The 18712-nt window shown below is 48.5% G+C and overlaps 1 protein-coding gene across 4 annotated transcripts in view; it reads left to right on the top strand.

Annotated features, from left to right (window-relative positions):
* The window catches only part of LOC126334514 (H(+)/Cl(-) exchange transporter 7), a 239179-nt gene that overhangs the window by 87651 nt on the left and 132816 nt on the right, over positions 1 to 18712 (top strand). The window lies entirely within an intron of this gene.

Below are 18712 nucleotides of genomic sequence, written 5' to 3'. Positions count from 1 at the left end.
TTTGGCCTATTGGTGAGGCTGTCTTCTCTAATGACATATGTCAAATTTATTTATTTATTGTGTTGTAATACTCAGTGCTCTATGAATGCTCTGATTTATAGGTCACATTATTTATGCAAGGGATTTTTTAAACATCTTAAATTCGGATGTTCATATAACTTTTACAGAGTATGGCTTGTCACTTATTTTATGTGAGACTACAGAAAATGATACATACTGTGGCATCCTAGTTATCTACCCCTCCAAGCAGCTTGTCAATGTACTAAAGCAGTGAAACATCCCTACTTGGGCATGTGGAAGGTATATTTGAGATGTTTCCTCAAAACATTCTGTAAATTCATCTTGAAGGGTTTTGTCTCTAAATGCCTTAAAATGCCATTTCTCATCTAGTCATATTTTGCAACATACAGGAAATGTTTCCTTGGGTGTGTTAGTATGGGTCTGGTGTTTCTAGATCCGAAATTATGCAAGTTTGTTGCTTTGTCTTCTTCTTCTTCTTCTTCTTCTTCTCCTCCCCCCCCCCCCCCCCTCTCTCTCTCTCTCTCTCTCTCTCTCTCTCTCTCTCTCTCTCTCTCTCTCTAAGGTCCTAATCTGATTCCCTCTGCATTAGCTGCTTTACTTTTGTCCCTGTTAATCGTATGACCAATTTGCGAGTCTCTGCTCATTTTGTTTAACTGGTCTCCCAATTCATTGTCCATCTCTTACAAAACTAGAATGTCATTGTCATTTGTATTTCTTTATTTCTTTCCCTTGAACATATATTGTTTCTTGATTTCTCCTTGCTTCTTTTACTACCTGCTGTACATGCATATGGAACGGGGAATAGGTTACAACCTGTTAGTTGTATAATGAACAAGGTGTGAAGGACACTAAGGACAAATTTGAAAAGAAAATTAAAGTTAAAGGGGAAGAAATAAAAACTGGGAGATTTGCTTATCTTATTGTGATTCTGTCAGAGATGACAATGGTCTTGAGATGAACAGTATCTTGAAAGGAGGTTGTATGATGAATATCATCAAATCTAAAACAATGGTAGTGTATGTAATCAAATGAAACCAAGTACTGCTGAGGGAATTAAATTGGGAAATGAGACATTAAAAGTAGTAGAGAAGTTTTAGTATTTGGGCAGCAAAATGACTATGTCCAAAATAAAGGGGATGGGAAATTGCAAACTAGCAATAGCAAAAAAGCATTTCTGAAAAAGAAAAATTAGGTCCCTGTGTTTTATTCTTGATAACCCCAGAATTTGAAAGAGGGAACTATCTCACACCTTTTGGAAAACATTTACAGTATCTTCAGTGCCTTCCTCTGACCTTCTGAGCTGACGTACTCAGCCAATTATAGTGAGACCTATAGTTTAAAGTGGAATCTGAACAATGATGCTGCTAGGTGCTCATACTGAAGGAATAGAGCAGATTGTAGAAACTGTGAATCATTGTATCATGCTGTTAAGGAATGGTTGTTGAGATTTGCCAGATATGATACGTGAATTGGGGTGTCAATGTTTAAAACAGAGGCATTTTTCATTTCATCAGGATCTTCTCATGAAATTTTTATCACAAACTTTCATAGTCATAATAAAATAAGAGAAATCAGAGGTTGCACAGAAAGATTTAAGTGTTTGTTTTTCTACTCCTTGTTCGAGGGTATAACGGTAGAGAAATAGCATGAAGTGGGTTGATGAACCCTGTCCCAGGTACTTGGTTGCAAATTGTAGGGTAAACATGTAGATGTAGACAGTGAGGTGATTCATGGACGGATGGACAGTTGAGTAAACTACTTAAGTTTTCAATGATCCATCACATTTGATAACCTGTCAAAGTAAGTGTCCATTTACATTCCATGCTGAGTATTAGTATCACTGCTGATGTCATAAATTGTAAATGATAGATGCGACTGTGCTTAGTCAGATATGGCTAAATCTGAATGAGGACATCTGGAGCATTTGAATTTTCACATATTTGCTGTCCATATCAGGAAACAATGAATGACACAGAATACTGTAATGTACATTTAAGTGTCCATTTAGTTCCAACAGTGTGAAAGGAAAGGCAGCTGAGTATTTATCAGTTTACTTTGTTCAAGATTCCTATAATATTAACAAATAGACTAGTCTATATTTTCCATTTTTAACAAATAAACCATGTGTGCATCACACATTAATATTGTGTAACTGCTAATACATGTGCCCTATATGTAGTTGTTAGCATACGGCAAAAACATTCTTCAGAGAACTAAAACACAAACATTATCTGCCAATGGCTTTATGCACTTATGAGCTTGCATGATTCGTTCAGCTTGCATTGCCACATGTTTTAACTTTTCAGTAAGATATGAGATGCTATAGTTGGGACTTAATACTACAACCAAAGCATTTCTTTTGGGCATTTATTGATATGCAGAGCTTTGTTTTTCCATATGTACAATGAATTGAGAATGTGGACATCAGATCAACATCTGATGGTGTGATGGCCCAAGTGGTGTTACCCAGTAGATCTATGAGGCAGACTGTAAATGACATTGTTACTGCCTCGTGCATACACACCTGTGAAATTACCTTCTGCACTGGCAGTTCTTGATTTATGCTACTATTCTAGGGAAAACAGTGTTTGGCTAAATAAATTGCTGGAGAAAAGTCGGGGACTCAAGAATTTTTAATTAAATTCTTGACTTCTGAGATACCACATATAAAGAATGCAGGTCCAGTTTCATGCAACTATTGTTTTCAGAATCAAAGCTCATTTCTGCCTTCATCAGACAGACAGGGAGGTGATTTTTATTTTATTTTATTTTTTACTGGTGCTGTTGATTTGCAGATCTTCCACATTTCCCCCTGTGGGTCTGAGAATGAGAATAGGCCCGAGGTACTCCTACCTGTCGTAAGAGGTGACAAACAGGAGTTTCATATGTCTCAGCCTTTGTGTTGGTCCCCTGTAGGGTTTGACCTATATTCTTCAAAAATTTTCCAAAGAACGAGCCAATTGGGGTAGGGCACCGTACATAGTGCATTGTGTCCATTGTGCATTGAGATCAGCAGCCCACTTTCTCATCATTGCATCGCAGTCCCACTCATTCTCCATCTTTTGGGCGTTTTCCACCATGCACTATGCAGTGCCGCTTTCTGTGCCGACGATGACCATGAACTTCTTTGCGCCTGATATCCAGCACGGTAGCCAGTCCATTGTGGTGGGGCTGCAATGTACCCTGTTGGTTGTAGCCCCCTGACAACACAGAGATCCCCCCCTCCCAGGGGGTCCACAACTCTTTTGTGGATACGTGCGTAGCAAGCTCGGGACCCCAAGCTAATGTGGCCTTCCTTCCTTTCCGGGCTGCATACCTTCGCTTTCCGCATCCTTCCCCATCCTCCATCTACAGGCCTTCCCCCCCCCCCCCCCCCCCTCCGCCACTGTCCTTCCCTTTCTCCCCCTCTGGGAGTATGTTTTGTGCCTACGTCTGGAGACGGACGCTCGAAACTGTAACAAATTCTTTGTTTTCTCCGCTTGCAAGTCTTCGTCCTTCTTTTGTCCTTCTCTTTTCCATACCTCTTCTCTTTGCCCTTTTCTCCGCTGCGGCTTTTGAGACGTCTCTTCTTTCCTTTCCCTTTGTCTTTTTTCCTCCCTGTGCATGTCTGAAGGCCGACCCACGCATTTCCATGCGTAGCTGGTGACGGGGTAACGCGTAATTTCCTGCCCCGGGTAGATAGGTAGGACATGTACGTACCCCCTGGTAACGGCCATGCCCAGGGAGGGGTGATTACCTGAGCTGATACCTTCTGAAAGTGCCGATTGGTCCCTCTGGTCGTTTGTCGGGAGGTGTGACCTGAGGTGTGAACAATCGCCTAAGGTGGGAGTGCCCTCAGAGAGGGCCCCCACAAGGAAGGAGCGTGCCATCGGAGACGCCGGTAATCATGGGGATACTTCCGCAATGGCTTCCTCATCTTCTACTATGTCAGCTCACAAGCGTAAGTTCAATGAGTCTCAGCTACAGACAGTCCTTCCATCATTGTCACAGTTCCTTGTTGTATCTCTGTATGACGAAGGTCATGACTTCTCCATGGTCAACCCTTTCATTATTCAGAAAGGTGTTGACGCAATTGCAGGTCCTGTAAGTCTTGTTTCAGATTACGAAATGGCACCTTGTTGTCAGGAACAGTCAGTCCCCTCCAGGCACAACAATTGCTGCGTTCTTCACTGCTACACACCTTCCCTGTCCGGGTGGAGCCGCACTGTACTTTAAATTAATCACATGGGGTCGTTTATAAATGCTCCCTCGACGGAACGTCCGACGAGGAAATTCACCTCGACCTGTCTGACCAGGGTGTAACGGCTGTTCATAGTCATGAAAAGGGTTGACACGAACATCATTCCAACCCGTACTGTCTTCTTGACATTTGACAAAGTTCAACTCCCATCGAAAATCAAAGCAGGCTATGAGATAATTTCCGTTCGCCCTTACATCCCAAACCCTACGCGTTGCTATCAGTGTCAGCAGTTCAATCACACCAGCCAGTCCTGTTCCAATCTGGCCAAATGTGTTGTGTGTGGCAAGGATGCCCATGAGGGTGCTTGTCCACCTCCATCCCCTCGTTGCATGGGGTGACCACGCTGCTTCCTCTCGAGATTGCCCCATTTTTAAAGACGGAAAGTTCATTTGGGAAATCAGAGTGAAGGAAAAGGTGTCAACCTTTGCTGCTCGAAAATTATTCGCCAGTCAACAGCCCACCGTGCCTCAGACAGGAAAATACAGCGCTGTCCTTGCCTCTCCTTGGCCAACAAAGGAGGCGGCCACGCAGACTTGTGACCTCACGTTTAGTGCCACGGTCGTCAGATCGGCCAGCGCAAAGATCGCCTGTTCAACCTCCCCACTTTTGCCAGCCCGCTCTATGGCTCACCATTCATCGGGTTCTGCTAAATCTCGAGCGCAGAGGTCAGACACCAAGACTTCGAAATAAGAGCATACTCGTGAAGATTTTTTACGAACCCCAACTTCACAACCATTGGTTCCTCCTTCATCTAAACATCATGTTTCCAAGAAGGCTAGTAAGAAATCCAGTTCATCTCCTTCTCCGCCAAGGCGTGTCTCATCTACAGCACCACCTGGCGGTAATCGCCCTCAGCCGTCTTCTGTGTCGCCGAGGCGCACTGCTGGCGGCCTATCAATCGGCCAATCGCTGGTGGCAGGAGCTGCTCCTGAACAACCTATGGATCAGGATCTTCTGCCTTTGGCTGAATGCCATTCCATGCTGTCGGTCGCAAGCTCTGAGCAGTCGCTGAGTTGACGGCAACCTTGGTCACATTCCTCCATTTTCTGTTCACCCTATGTCCATTATCCACTGGAATATCCGCGGTCTTTGAGCCAATCGTGATGAATTGTCGATCCTCTTACGATCCTATACTCGCCGGTTATCTTCTGTCTTCAGGAAACAAAGCTGCGTCCCCATGACCACTTTGTTCTCCCCCATTTTCAGTCCGTCCGATTTGATCTCCCCTTTGTTGAAGGCACTCCAGCAGGTGGAGGACTCATGATTATTCTCCATGATACTCTCCATTATCACCCAATCCCCTTAAACACTTCCTTCCAAGCTGTCGCTGTCCGTCTTTCCCTTTCTGGATATACCTTTTCTCTTTGTACTATATACATTAGATCGTCCACACCAATGGCACGATCTGATCTCCTTCATCTTCTTGGTCAGCTTCCACCCCCTTATTTGCTGGTTGGGGACTTCAATGCCAACCACCCGCTTTGGGGACCCTACATTTTTGTCTGCCTCCACGACACATTTCTTTCACTTGGACCTTTCGGTCGGTACTGTTCCTCTAGCTCGGCACTTCGAATGGTTCGCCCTTGATGGTACACACTCGAGTGACCACTTTCCATGTGTCCTTAGACTGCAGCCTCAACCGCCATATATGCGCTGGAAGTTTGCTCAAGCTGATTGGGCACTTTTTGCGTCTCTAGCAACATTCGATGACCGTCACTTTCCTAGCGCCGACGCTGAGGTCATACATATTACAGACGTTGTTCTTACAGCTGCGGAACGTTCAATACCACGCACCTCCGAATTGCCCTGGTGCCCTCCAGTTCCTTGGTGGAACGAGGCATGCCGTGACGCAATACGTGAGCGGCGACGTGCTCTTCGCGTCTTCCACCACCATCTTACTTTGGTCAACTGTATCCGCTATAAGCAGTTCCGCGCGATGCCGTCGCCTCATCTGCGATAGCAAGAAGGCAAGCTGGAAATTCTTTACTAGCTCATTTAACACCTTCACTCCCTCCTCGGAAGTTTGGAGTCGGATTCGACAGTTATCAGGCGCGTCTAGTTCTCCCCAGTCTCTGGGCTCACTGTCGCGCATGATACATTAGTGGACCCAATCACAATTTCTAACTCATTGGGTCAACACTTTGCTGAGATTTCGAGCTCTTCAAATTACCCGCCAGCGTTTCTCCCGAAGAAACGTGCAAAGGAAGTGCGACCTCTTGCTTTCTCTTCTCAAAATCGCGAAAGCTACAATACTGTTTTCTCCATGCAGGAACTCCAACATGCACTCTCTTCTTCTCGCTCCTCCTCCCCAGGTCCGGATGGTATCCACCCAAATGTTGCTACATTTATCAACCCATAGTCTGCGTTACCTCCTTTGCCTTTATAATTGAATTTGGACCGACAGTACTTTTCCCCGACGGTGGCGGGAAGGTATCATCGTCCCTGTTCCGAAACCTGGAAAGGACAAACATCTCCCCTCTAGCTATCGCCCCATTTCTCTCAAGAGTATTTTATGTAAGGTTTTGGAGCGTATGGTGAATTGCCATTTAGCTTGGTGGCTGGAGTCCCGCAGTCTTTTAACACCTGCCCAATGCGGTTTCCGAAAGCATCGTTCTGCAGTTGACCATCTTGTTGCTCTCTCCACTTATATCATGAACAATTTTCTCTGGAAACGCCAAACAGTAGCGATATTTTTTGATCTGGAGAGAGCATACGATACCAGTTGGAGGACAGGCATCCTCCGTACACTGTTCTCTTGGGGCTTTCGAGGTCGGCTGCCCCTTTTTCTTCACGAATTTATGGCAGAGCGCACGTTTAGAGTGCGGGTGAACACCACTCTCTCCCATACTTACTCCCAAGAAAACGGGGTACCCCAGGGCTGCGTGCTAAGTGTTGTACTGTTTGCCATTGCCATAAATCTGATTATGGATTGTCTCCTTCCTGATGCCTCGGGCTCCCTCTTTGTGGACGATTTTGCGATCTACTGCAGCTCTCAACGGACCAGCCTTCATGAACGTCGTCTTCAAGGATGTCTCGATTGCCTCCACTCTTGGAGCATCGAAACAGGCTTCCGTTTTTCTCCCAGTAACACCGTTTGTGTTAATTTTTGTTGACGTAAGGAGTTTCTTCCACCCTCCTTACATCTAGGACCTGTCAACCTCCCGTTTTCGGACATCGCTAAATTCTTGGGTCTTATGTTTGACAGGAAACATGGGAGGACCAGCACAATTTTCTATCTTTCAGCTCGCTGTCTGCGATCCCTCAACACCGTCCGTATCCTGATGGTACTTCCTGGGGAGGAGACCGAGTGGTCCTTCTCCATCTCTATCGCGCCTTAGTGTGCTCGAAATTGGACTATGGAAGCATAGTTTATTCCTCTGCTCGGCCATCTATTCCTCGGCGTCTCAACTCTATCCACCACCGTGGATTACTTTTAGTGTCTGGAGCTTTTTACACCAGCCCTGTGGAAAGCCTTTATGCTGAGACTGCTGAACCTCCACTGTCCAATCGGCGAGCTGTCCTTCTGAGTCATTATGCTAGCCATCTGTCTTCCATGCCTACTAATCCGGCCCATGACATTTTTTTCGACGCCTCCTTGGATGTAGGGTATGCAGGCCACCCTTCCTCCTACCACCACCTGGAGTCTGCTTCCGTCAACTGCTCCATTCTCTTTCCTTCCGCTTTCCTAAAACCTTCTTGACAACTTGGGGTACAGCACCACCTTGGCTCCGTCCCCGGATCTGCCTGCTCTTTGACCTTTGTCAATTTCCCAAGGATGGTACCCCTTCACTTGGTTATCGTCGGGCATTTGCTGCTCTGTGCACAAATGAAGGAAGCCACATTTATTTACACTGATGGCTCGAAAACATCGTTAGGTGTAGGGAGTGCCTATATTGTTGGCGACACCCCAAATCGATTTCGGCTTCCCGACTAGTGTTCGGTTTATACTGCGGAGCCTGTTCTCCAGGCTGTTCAATACATCCGCCACCACCAGCGGATACAGTTTGTTATCTGTTCAGATTCTCTCAGCTCTCTCCTCAGTCTCCAAGCTCTCTACCCTGTCCACCCTCTGGTCCACTGAATTCAGGACTACCTGCGCTTGCTCCATTTGGGGGGCGTCGGCTCCCAGGACACGTTGGTATCTGTGGCAATGAGGCGGCCGATATAGCAGCCAAGGCTGCAGTCTCTCTTCTTTGGCCAGCTATTTGATTCCCTTCGCCGATCTATGGAGCCGTTTATGTCGTCGTTTTGTTCTTTTATGGCACGTACATTGGTCGAAACTCTTCCATAATAAATTGCGGGACATGAAAGCTCTTCCCTGTGCTTGGACCTCTTCCTCCCAAACTCGTCGTTGGGAGGAGGTAATTTTAACTAGACTCCGGATAGAGCACTGTCTTTTTAGCCATCGACATCTTTTAAGCGGCGATCCTCCCCCACTCTGTCCCCACTGCTCTCAGCTGTGGACGGTAAGACACCTTTTAATTGAGTGCCCCTATTTTACTCTGTTACGCGCCCGTCTACAGCTGTCGCCTGATATATCGTCCATTTTAGCAGAACACATGCGCTCGGCCGATTGCGTTCTCAAGTTTGTTAGTGCCAGTGAGATGACATCAGTCATTTGAAGCTCTTTTTGGGGACAACCAACCCCTTTCTGTAGCAGATTTTTAAGCTTTCCTTCTGCATTTAGATTCTCTAATTTTTTGAGTTTCGTTCCTATTGCTGCTGCTTTCCATTTTCGTTTTTGACCATTTCCTAAGTCACAGACTGGGCGCTAATGACCAGAGTAGCTGCCTGTCCCCCTGGGGCATCGGGACTTCCGGCAATGGCCATCCTGCCAGGTGCCTCTTGCTCAGGCTGGGTAGCGCCCGTGGGGAGGGCCCCTAGTCGGAGTGGGTGGTACCAGGGCGGATGACATGCCTTGAAGTGTAGTACGTCATCTCATGCTGGTGGTCTGCCCCTAGTAGTCTCTAAGTGGGCAAAGTCTAACTTCAATGCTAAGAAATGACCCCAAATCGTTCCCCTCCCTGGCCACACCAAGGGAGGAATGCCAGACTAAGGATGACAGTGAAGCTTATTCGCCCCGGTACCTCGTTTGTACAAGAGTTGATGGGGAATCTTTCATGTCCATGAAGTCACATTTAGAGGACAAGTTTGGGGAGGTGGAGGTCTTGTCCAAAGCTCACACTGGGTCAGTCTTAATAAAAACAGCATCTTCTGCCTAGTCAAGGGCATTACTTGCCTGTGACAAGCTGGGGGATGTTTCTGTTTCCATCACACCCCGCAAGAGCTTAAATATGGTCCAAGGTATTATATTCCATAGGGACCTTCTTTTAGAGTCTGATGATGAGCTGCACACCAATTTAGAGCTGCGAGGTGTGTACTTTGACCGGCACGTCTATTGGGGTCAGAGGGATAATCAGTGCCTTCATCTTGGCCTTCGAGGATGACACATTACCCAAGAAGGGCAAGGTGATAGTCTACTGCTGTGATGTCAAGCCATATATCCCTTCCCTGATGCGGTGCTTTAAGTGCTGGAAATTCGGTCATATGTCTTCCCACGGTACTTTCAGTGTTACTTCCCCCCCTGCAGATCCGGGGGTTAGAATAGGCCCGAGGTATTCCTGCCTGTCATAAGAGGTGACAAAAAGGAATCCCTCCCCCTCAAGGGGATCGCTTGCGCCTGCGTCTGGAGACGGATGGTTCCACGACTTATATTTGTGGTAATTTTGGTTTTTCACTTAATCTGGTTTCTTCCTTCCTTTGTTTGGTTCCTTTCTTTGTCCTTCTCCTTCTCACTGTCTTCCTTACTTTTTACCTTGCCTTCTTCTCCTTGCATTCTTCTCCTTGCATTCTCCTCTGGTCTCCGCCTCGGTGTTTGAGACAGCCTGTCCTTTCTCTCCCTCTCTTTCTTTTTCCTCTTCTTCTTTCCTCCCTGTGCGTGCCTGAAGGCCGACCCACGCGTTCACACGCGTAGCCGGTGACGGGGTAATGCGTAATTCCCTGCCCTGGGTAGACAATTAAGGGACGTACGTACCCTCTGGTAAAGGCCAGGCCCGGGAGGGGTGACTGCCTGAGCTGACACCTTCCGACCATGCCGATTGGTCCTTCCGTCTGTTTCTCGGGAGGTGTGACCTGAGCTGTAAACGTTCACCTAAGGTGGGAGTGCCCTCTGAGAGGGTCCCCACAAGGAAGGAGCGCGCCATCGGAGACGCTCGCAATCATGGGGGATTCCTCTGCAATGGATTTCTCTCCTTCTTTCTTGACTTCTGCCCAAAAACGGAAACTTGACCAGCCACCAGTGACAAAAGTACCACCGCCTGCCTCAAAGTTCCTCATAGTTTCTCGATCTGAGGACAGAAAGTTTTCATCTGTCAACCCTTTCGTTATCCAAAAGGGCGTAGATGCCATAGCCGGATCTGTCAAGTCTTCCACCAGGATGCGTAACGATACCTTGTTGTTAGAAACTGAGAGTGCCTTTCAGGCACAAAAACTGCTTCGGGCCATACTCCTGTACACGTTCCCTGTCCGGGTGGAGGCTAACCGCACCTTGAATTCGTCGCGTGGTGTGGTATATACTAGATCACTCGACGGATGGACTGACAAGGAGATTCAGTCTTTCCTCGCTGAGCAGGGTGTGACGGCTGTCCATAGGGTCATGAAAAAGGTCAACAATGACCTTGTACTGACCCGGACACTTTTCTTGACCTTCGATAGTGTTCAGCTGCCGTCGCGCATCAAAGCGGGCTACGAGGTTATTTCTGTTTGCCCCTATGTCCCGACACCTACGTGCTGCTACCAGTGTCAGCATTTTAATCACACTCGCCAGTCTTGTTCTTATGCGGCTAAATGTGTCACTTGTGGCAGGGACGCCCATGAGGGTGACTGTCCACCTCTGTCTCCTCATTGCGTGAACTGTCAGGGTGACCATGCAGCATCCTTCCGCGACTGTCCCATCTACAAGAATGAACGCTGTATACAGGAAATTCGGGCCAAAGAGAAAGTGTCCGTCTTGGCTGCTTGTAACCTATTTGCTAATAGGAAGCCCACCCTGCTCCCAGCAGGGAAATACAGTACTGTCCTCACCTCTTCTCGGACTGCCAGGGAGGTGGCGATACAGACATGCGATCTGACCTTTAGCACTACGGTCTTCCGTTCGGGCAGTGCTAAGATCGCCCGGTCAGCGTCTCCTCTTCCTCCCATCACCCCTAAGAAACAAGCGCCTTTCATCAGCTTCTGCCAAGACTAAGACCCAGAAGTCAGATGCACGGGCCTTCAAGAAGGAACCGCCCCCTGCAGACTTCCTAAGTACCTCGAACTCCCAGCCGTCGACCAGTAGTTCCACTAAAAGACATTCGAAGAAGGCTTATAGGAAGCAATGTTCTCCTTCTCCGCCACGCGTGTTTCTTCTCTTGCGCCACCCAGCGGTTGCCGCCCCAGGCAGTCATCCATTTCACCTGGCCGCACCGCTGGTAGCTGAACATCTGGCCGTTCATGGGGGGTGGGGGGGGGGGGAGGAAGCTCACCCTCCCGGCCCTCTTAACAAGATGGCCGGTGAACCTATTGAACCAATGGACGATGACTCTCCGCCTATTGATAGCGATGGCAGTGCTCACTCGAAGCCAGGCCCTCAGCAGCCTTCGAGGTGACCCCTTCTTGCTTCTCCTTTTTCTTTTTCTTCTCACGATGGCACTTCTTCATTGGAATATTTGCGGCATTCGCTCCTACCGAGAGGACTTAAAGTTGCTGCTACGCTTGCACTGTCTGCGCATCGTAGCTCTCCAGGAAACGAAGCTACGCCCATGCGATCAAATTGACTTGACACTATGCCTCTGTGCGTTTTGACCTACCCCTGTGGCAGGTATTCCGGCCTGCAGGCAGTTGCCGTCCGAATTACTCTCCCCACTTTTACATTTTACATTTGTACCGTTTACACTCAATCGTTTTCTGCCATTACGAGGGCAGACATGATGCAAATTATTGCTCAGCTACCTGCACCATTTTTGTTAACTGGAGACTTCAATGCCCACCATCCCCTTTGGGGCTCTCCAGCATCCTGCCCGAGAGGCTTCCTGTAAGGCGACCTTTTCAACCACCTCAGTCTTGTCTGCCTCAATACTGGCGCCCCTACTTCTCTTTGGACTCAACTCACACCTATTCCCATTTAGACCTCTCTATATGTACTACCCAACTTGCACGCCGGTTTGAGTGGTAAGCACTTTCTGATACATATTCGAGCGACCAGTTCCCTTGTGTTATCCATCTCCTGCATGATACGCCCACTCCGTGCTCAACTAGTTGGAACATCTCCAAAGCAGACTGGGGGCTCTTCTCTTCCAGGGAGACTTTTCAGGATCAAACCTTCGCAAGCTGTGATAGTCAGGTCGCACACTTCACAGAAGTGACTCTCACTGCTGCTGAATATTCCATCCCTCACACTACTTCTTCTCCATATCGCGTACCAGTCCCCTGGTGGACTGCAGAATGTAGAGATGCTTTACGTGCTCGTTGACGTGATTTACGCACTCCTAAATGCCACCCTACGATGGTGAATTGTATCAGTTATAAACGATTACGTGCGCAGTGTCGTTGTGTTATTAAAGAAAGCAAGAAAGCCAGCTGGGATGCTTTCAAAAGGACCTTCAACAGTTTTACTCCTTCTTCGGTTGAATGGGGTAGCCTGCGCCGGCTATCTGGCACTTGGGGTCCACCCACCAGTTTCTGGCTTGACGGTCGCGAATGACATCCTTGTGGCCCCTGAGGATGTCTCCAATGCCTTCGGCCGCTTTTTTGCAGAGGTTTCGAGCTCCACTCGTTACCACCCTGCCTTCTTCCCCTGCAAACAGGCAAACTAGACAAGGCCACCAACCTTCTGCTCCTCGAATCGTGAAAGTTATAATGCCCCATTCACCATGTGGAAACTCGAAAATTCACTTGCCCGGTCACTGCCCTTCCCTCCAGAGCCTGATTCTATTCATATTCAGATGCTGAAGAACCTTTCTCCTGCAGGTAAAGGTTTTCTTCTTCGTACTTATAATCGCATCTGGATTGAGGGTCATGTTCCCACATGCTGGCGCGAGTCTATTATTGCCCCGATTCCTAAGCCGGGGAAGGACAAGCACTTGCCTTCCAGTTATTGACCCATCTCCGTTACCAGCTGTGTCTGTAAGGTGATGGAGCAAATGGTTAACTCTCGTTTGGTTTGGCTGCTCGAGTCTCGACGCCTACTTACCAATGTACAATGTGGATTTTGTAGGCGCCGCTCTGCTGTTGACCATCTGGTTACCTTGTCGACCTTCATTATGAATAACTTGTTGCGGAAGCGCCCGACTGCAGCTGTGTTCTTTGATTTGGAGAAGGCTTACGACACCTGTTGTAGGGTGGGCATTCTCCGCACCATGCATACATGGGGCCTTCGTGGTTGCCTCCCTCTTTTTATTCTTTTTTAATGGATCGACAGTTCAGGGTACGTGTGGGTTCTGTCCTGTCTGACGCCTTTCACCAGGAGAATGTGGTGCCACAGGGCTCAGTTTTGAGCGTCACTCTCTTCGCCATAGCAATCAATACAATAATGGATTGCCTCCCAGCTGATGTATCAGGCTCCCTTTTTGTGGACGATTTTACCACCTATTGCAGCGCGCAGCGTACATGTTTCCTGGAGCGCTGTCTTCAGCATTGTCTTGACCCTCTTTACTCCTGGAGTGTTGCCAATGGCATCCGTTTTTGTGCTGAGAAAACGGTCTGTATTAACTTCTGGCGCTACAAAGAGTTTCTCCCACCGTCCTTATGACTCGGTTCCATTGCTCTCCCATTCGTGGAGACAACAAAATTTTTAGGTCTTACATTTGACAGGAAACTTAGCTGGTCACCACATGCCATATTTGGCTGCCCGTTGTACCTATTCTCTAAATGTCCTCCGTGTTCTCAGCGGTATGTCATGGGGACCGGATCGAACCGTCCTGCTTCGCCTATATCGGTCGATCGTCAGCTCAAAGCTGGATTATGGGAGCTTCGTATACTGCTCTGCACGGCTGTCCATCTTAAGTCACCTCAACTCTATATAACATCGGGGTTTAAGTCTTGCGATCGGAGCGTTCTATACTAGTCCCGTCGAGAGTCTTCATGCTGAAGCCGGTGAATTGCCACTAACCTACCGGCGCTATATACTGCTTTGTCGGTACGCCTGTCTGCTATTGTCAATGCCCGATCACCCGTCTCATCGTTCCTTTTTTTTGACGACTCTCTTGACAGTCAATACGGGTTGTATGTCTCTGCCCTGGTACCTCCTGGAGTTCTCTTTCATCGCCTCCTTCAGCACCTTGATTTTTCACTCCCTGCAACCTATCGAGTGGGCAGGAGCCAAACGCCACCTTGGCTCCAGGCTCAGGTTTGCATTCACCTTGACCTCGGCTCGCTCCCTTAGGAGGTTACCCCAGCTTCATTTATACAGATGGCTCCAAGACCAATGACTGTGTCAGGTGTTCTATTATTGCCGGGGCACACAGTTTCAAATACTGACTCCATGGCCATTGTTTGGTCTTCACAGCTGAGCTATTTGCCCTCTACCAGGCTATTCTTTACATCTGCCGCCACCAACCTGCTCCGATTCCCTGAGCGCCATCGAGAGCCTCAGTGATCCGTATCCGGTTCACCCTTTCGTGCACTGGATCCAACTCTTTCTTCAGCAGCTGGCGGACGACTTGGTCCTCCGGTTACCTTTATGTGGGTTCCTGGCCACGTCGGTATCCCTAGGAACGAAGCTGTAGATGCCGCGGCAAAGGCTGCAGTCCTCCAGCCTCGGACAGCTTCTTGTTGTGTCCCTTCATCACATTGTAGCAGGGTCATTTGTCAGCTCATTTTATCGCTGTGGCATGCCGAATGGGCTACACTTACGGACAACAAGCTTCGGGCCTTGAAACCTCTTCCCACGGCTTGGACGACATCTTCACGCCCTTCTCGGTGGGAGGAGGTCGTTTTGGCCCAATTACGGATTGGACACCGCCGGTTCAGCCAACGCCATCTGCTGATGGCTGCACCAGTGCCGTTCTGCCCATATGGGCAATTGCTGATGGTATGCCACATTTTAACGTCCTGTCCGAATTTTAATGCACTGCGCGTTGATCTTCGCCTGCCATGCACTTGGGATGCCATTTTAGCGGATGACCCAGGAGCAGCTGCTCGTGTTCTTCGTTTTATCCACTTGACAAACCTGTCTAAGGACATTTAATTATGCTGTTTTTTAATCCTATGCCTGTTAATGTCTTTTATAGTGTTGTCCCTTTTAGTTGCAGGTACTGAATGAGTGGCAACAGATGACCCTAAGTCATAATCCCTTGAGCGCTTCATGCCTACCTAGCCTAAAATGACGTCATCATCCAGTGAAATTGTGGTGTTTTTTTCCACCACCTGGCTGAGCTATGGCAGTTGTTAGGCCTTACACCTGCTTTCTGCATTGCTCTCCAAGAAACCTGGTTCCTGTCAATGCAAACCCGTCCTCCGCAGCTATAGGGGATATTACAAGAACTGTAGTGAATATAATAGGGAGTCAGGTGGAGTTTGTGTCTAGTGTCTAGTGTGTAGTGTGTAGTGTGTAGTGAACCTGTACCCCTTCAAACTCCTCTTGAAGTTGTGGCTATCAGGATAAGGATGATGCAGGAAATAACTGTCTGCAACGTATATCTTCCTCCAGATGGTGTGGTACCCCTGAACATCTTGGCTGCCCTGCTTGACCAACTCCTTAAACTTTTCCTATTTCTGGGAGATTTTAGTGCCCATAACCCCATTGTGCGGTAGTACCATGCTTACTTCCCGAGGCAGAGGAGTCAAAAATTTACTGTCCCAACTCGACCTCTGCCTCTTAAATACTGGGGCCATCAAACATATCAGTATGGCCCATGGTAGTTACTCGGCCCGAGATTTATAATTCTCCAGCCCAGGACTCCTCCCATATATCCACAGGAGAGCACGTGACAACCTGTGTGACTGCTTACCCATCTTCCCGTTACTTCCCCGGCATCATGCCCATGGACGCCTACCCAGATGGGTTTGAGATAGGCAGACAGGGAAGCCTTCACCTCTGCTGTCACTGTAGAGTCTCCCCCACATGGTGCCATTGATGTTGTAGCTGACCAGGTCACCACAATGGTCGTTTCTGTAGTGGAAATGCAAGCCCTCATTCTCAAGGGTGCCCCCAGCAAAAGACAGTCCCGTGGTGATTGCCAGTAGTCGCTGAGCCCATTAAAGAGTGACATAAATGGCACCCTTCCCTACAGCACCTCATAGTCCTTAAACGGCTCCGTGCCTGGGTTCGCAAGCTTATACAAAGACAAAAACAGGAGAGCTGGAAGAGAGATGTCTCGACCATTGGGTGCTATACGTCACCTTCCAAAGTCTGGACCTAGATCAAATGTCTTTTTGGGTACAAGACCCCAACGGGTGTCCCTGGTGTTCACATGAATTGCGTGTTGTCTACCGACGCAAACGCAATTGCTGGGCAATCGCCAAGCCTTTCGTGTCCCCAAACGACAGATGGAAGGGGTATTCTCTCGTTAACTACACACCACAGTGAACCCTATAATGCCCCATTTACAGAGTGGAAGTTCCTCAGCACCCTTGCATTTTGCCCCGACACCGCTCCTGGGCCATATCGGATCCACAGTCAGATAATTAAACCTCTCTTGCCTGACTACAAGCGACATCTCCTCATCGCCTTCAACCGGAGGCGGTGCGATGTCATCCTGTCCTGAGAGCACCATCATTCTGGTGCTCAAACCTGTTAACAACCCGCTTAACATGGATAGCTATCAGCCCATATGGTGTGTCGGCGGTTGAGTTGGGTCCTGGAGTCAGGTAGCCTCCTGGCTGCATGTCAGGGCAACTTCCGCCAGAGTCGCTCTAACACTGATAATCTGGAATCGATCGAGTCTGCCATAAAGCATACAACACAACCTGGTGACATGTTCTTGCTACACTGTAAAGTGGGGTGTCCGGGGATTGCTCCCAATTTTTATCCAATACTTCCTGTCGCTTCATACTTTCTGTGTCCAAGTTGGTGCCTCCCATAGTCTTCCCCCCCCCCCCCCCCCCCCTTCCCCCAATAAGCAGGAGAATGGCGTCCTGCAGGGCTCTGTATTGAGTGTCTGTTTCTTTTTAGTGGCCATTAACGGTCTAGGAGCAGCTGTAGGGCCTTCAGTCTCACCATCTCTGTATGCAGACGATTTCTGCATTTCATACTGGTGCTCCAGTACTGGTGTTGGTGAGTGGCACCTATAGGGAGCCATCCACAAGGCGCAGTCATGGGTCCTAGCCCATGGTTTCCAGTTTTCAACCACAAAGTTGTATGTCGTGCACTTCTGTCAGCGTTGTACTGTTCATCCGGACCCAGAACTTTCCCTTCCTGGCAATCCACTCACTGTAGTGGAGATATATCGATTCTTAGGACTCCATTGACTTTGCTTCCTCGTCTTCGTCAGCTTAATCGGAAGTGCTGGCAGCACCTCAATGCCCTCTGTTGCCTGAGAAACACCAATTGTGACGTAGATCGCTCTACGCTTCTGCAGCTCTACAGAGCCCTGGTCCAATCCCAAATTGACTATGGGAGTGTGATTTATTGTTCAGCAGTGCCCTCAGCATTGCATTTACTCGACTTTGTGCACCTCTGTGGGGTTCGACTAGCGACAGGAGGTTTTAGGACAAGTCCGGTGACCAGCATACTGATGGAGGCTGGTGTCCCTTCACTGCAGATCAGACGTGCGCAACTGCTCGCCAGTTACGCAGCACACATTCGTAGTTCCTCTGAGCATCTGAATTACAGTCTCCTTTTGCCTGCCCGCAGAAGTCCATCTCCCGGATTGGCGGCCCATGTCAGGACTAACGACTGCGGTTCCTTCTCTCCAAACTGGAGTCCTTCCCTTTACCACCTATACTTGCGGTCCGTTTGCGTATGCCTTCATGGTGCACGCCTCGGCTGCAGCTTCGTCTGGACCTTTTGCTTGGCCCTAAGGACTCTGTTAACACCGCCGCTCTCCGCTGTCACTTCCTCTCGATTCTTGTCGTGTTCGGGACTCTGACGTGGTTTACACAGACGGCTTGATGGCTTATGGTCACATAGGCTTTTGTATGTTCATGGAGGACATATTGAACAGCACTCCTTGCCAGATGGCTCCAGTGTTTTCACTGCAGAGCTGGCGGCCATATCTCATGCTCTTGAGCACATCCACTCGTGCTCTAGCATGTCATTTCTCCTTTGTACTGACTCATTGAGTAGTCTACAAGCTACCGATCAGTGCTACCCTCGCCATCCTCTGGTAGCATCCATCCAGAAGTGCATCTATGCCCTGGAATGGTCTCTTCATTCAGTGGCGTTTGTGTGGACCCCAGGACACGTCGGAGTCCCAGGCTACAAACTTGCCGACAGGCTGTCCAAACAGGCGACGCGGAAACCGCTTCTGGAGA

The sequence above is a fragment of the Schistocerca gregaria genome, chromosome 2 (assembly GCF_023897955.1).
Source record: "Schistocerca gregaria isolate iqSchGreg1 chromosome 2, iqSchGreg1.2, whole genome shotgun sequence".
Classification (NCBI taxonomy): domain Eukaryota; kingdom Metazoa; phylum Arthropoda; class Insecta; order Orthoptera; family Acrididae; genus Schistocerca; species Schistocerca gregaria.
The sequence above is the reverse complement of the archived record's forward strand: the minus strand, read 5'-3'. Positions and strand labels throughout refer to the sequence as shown.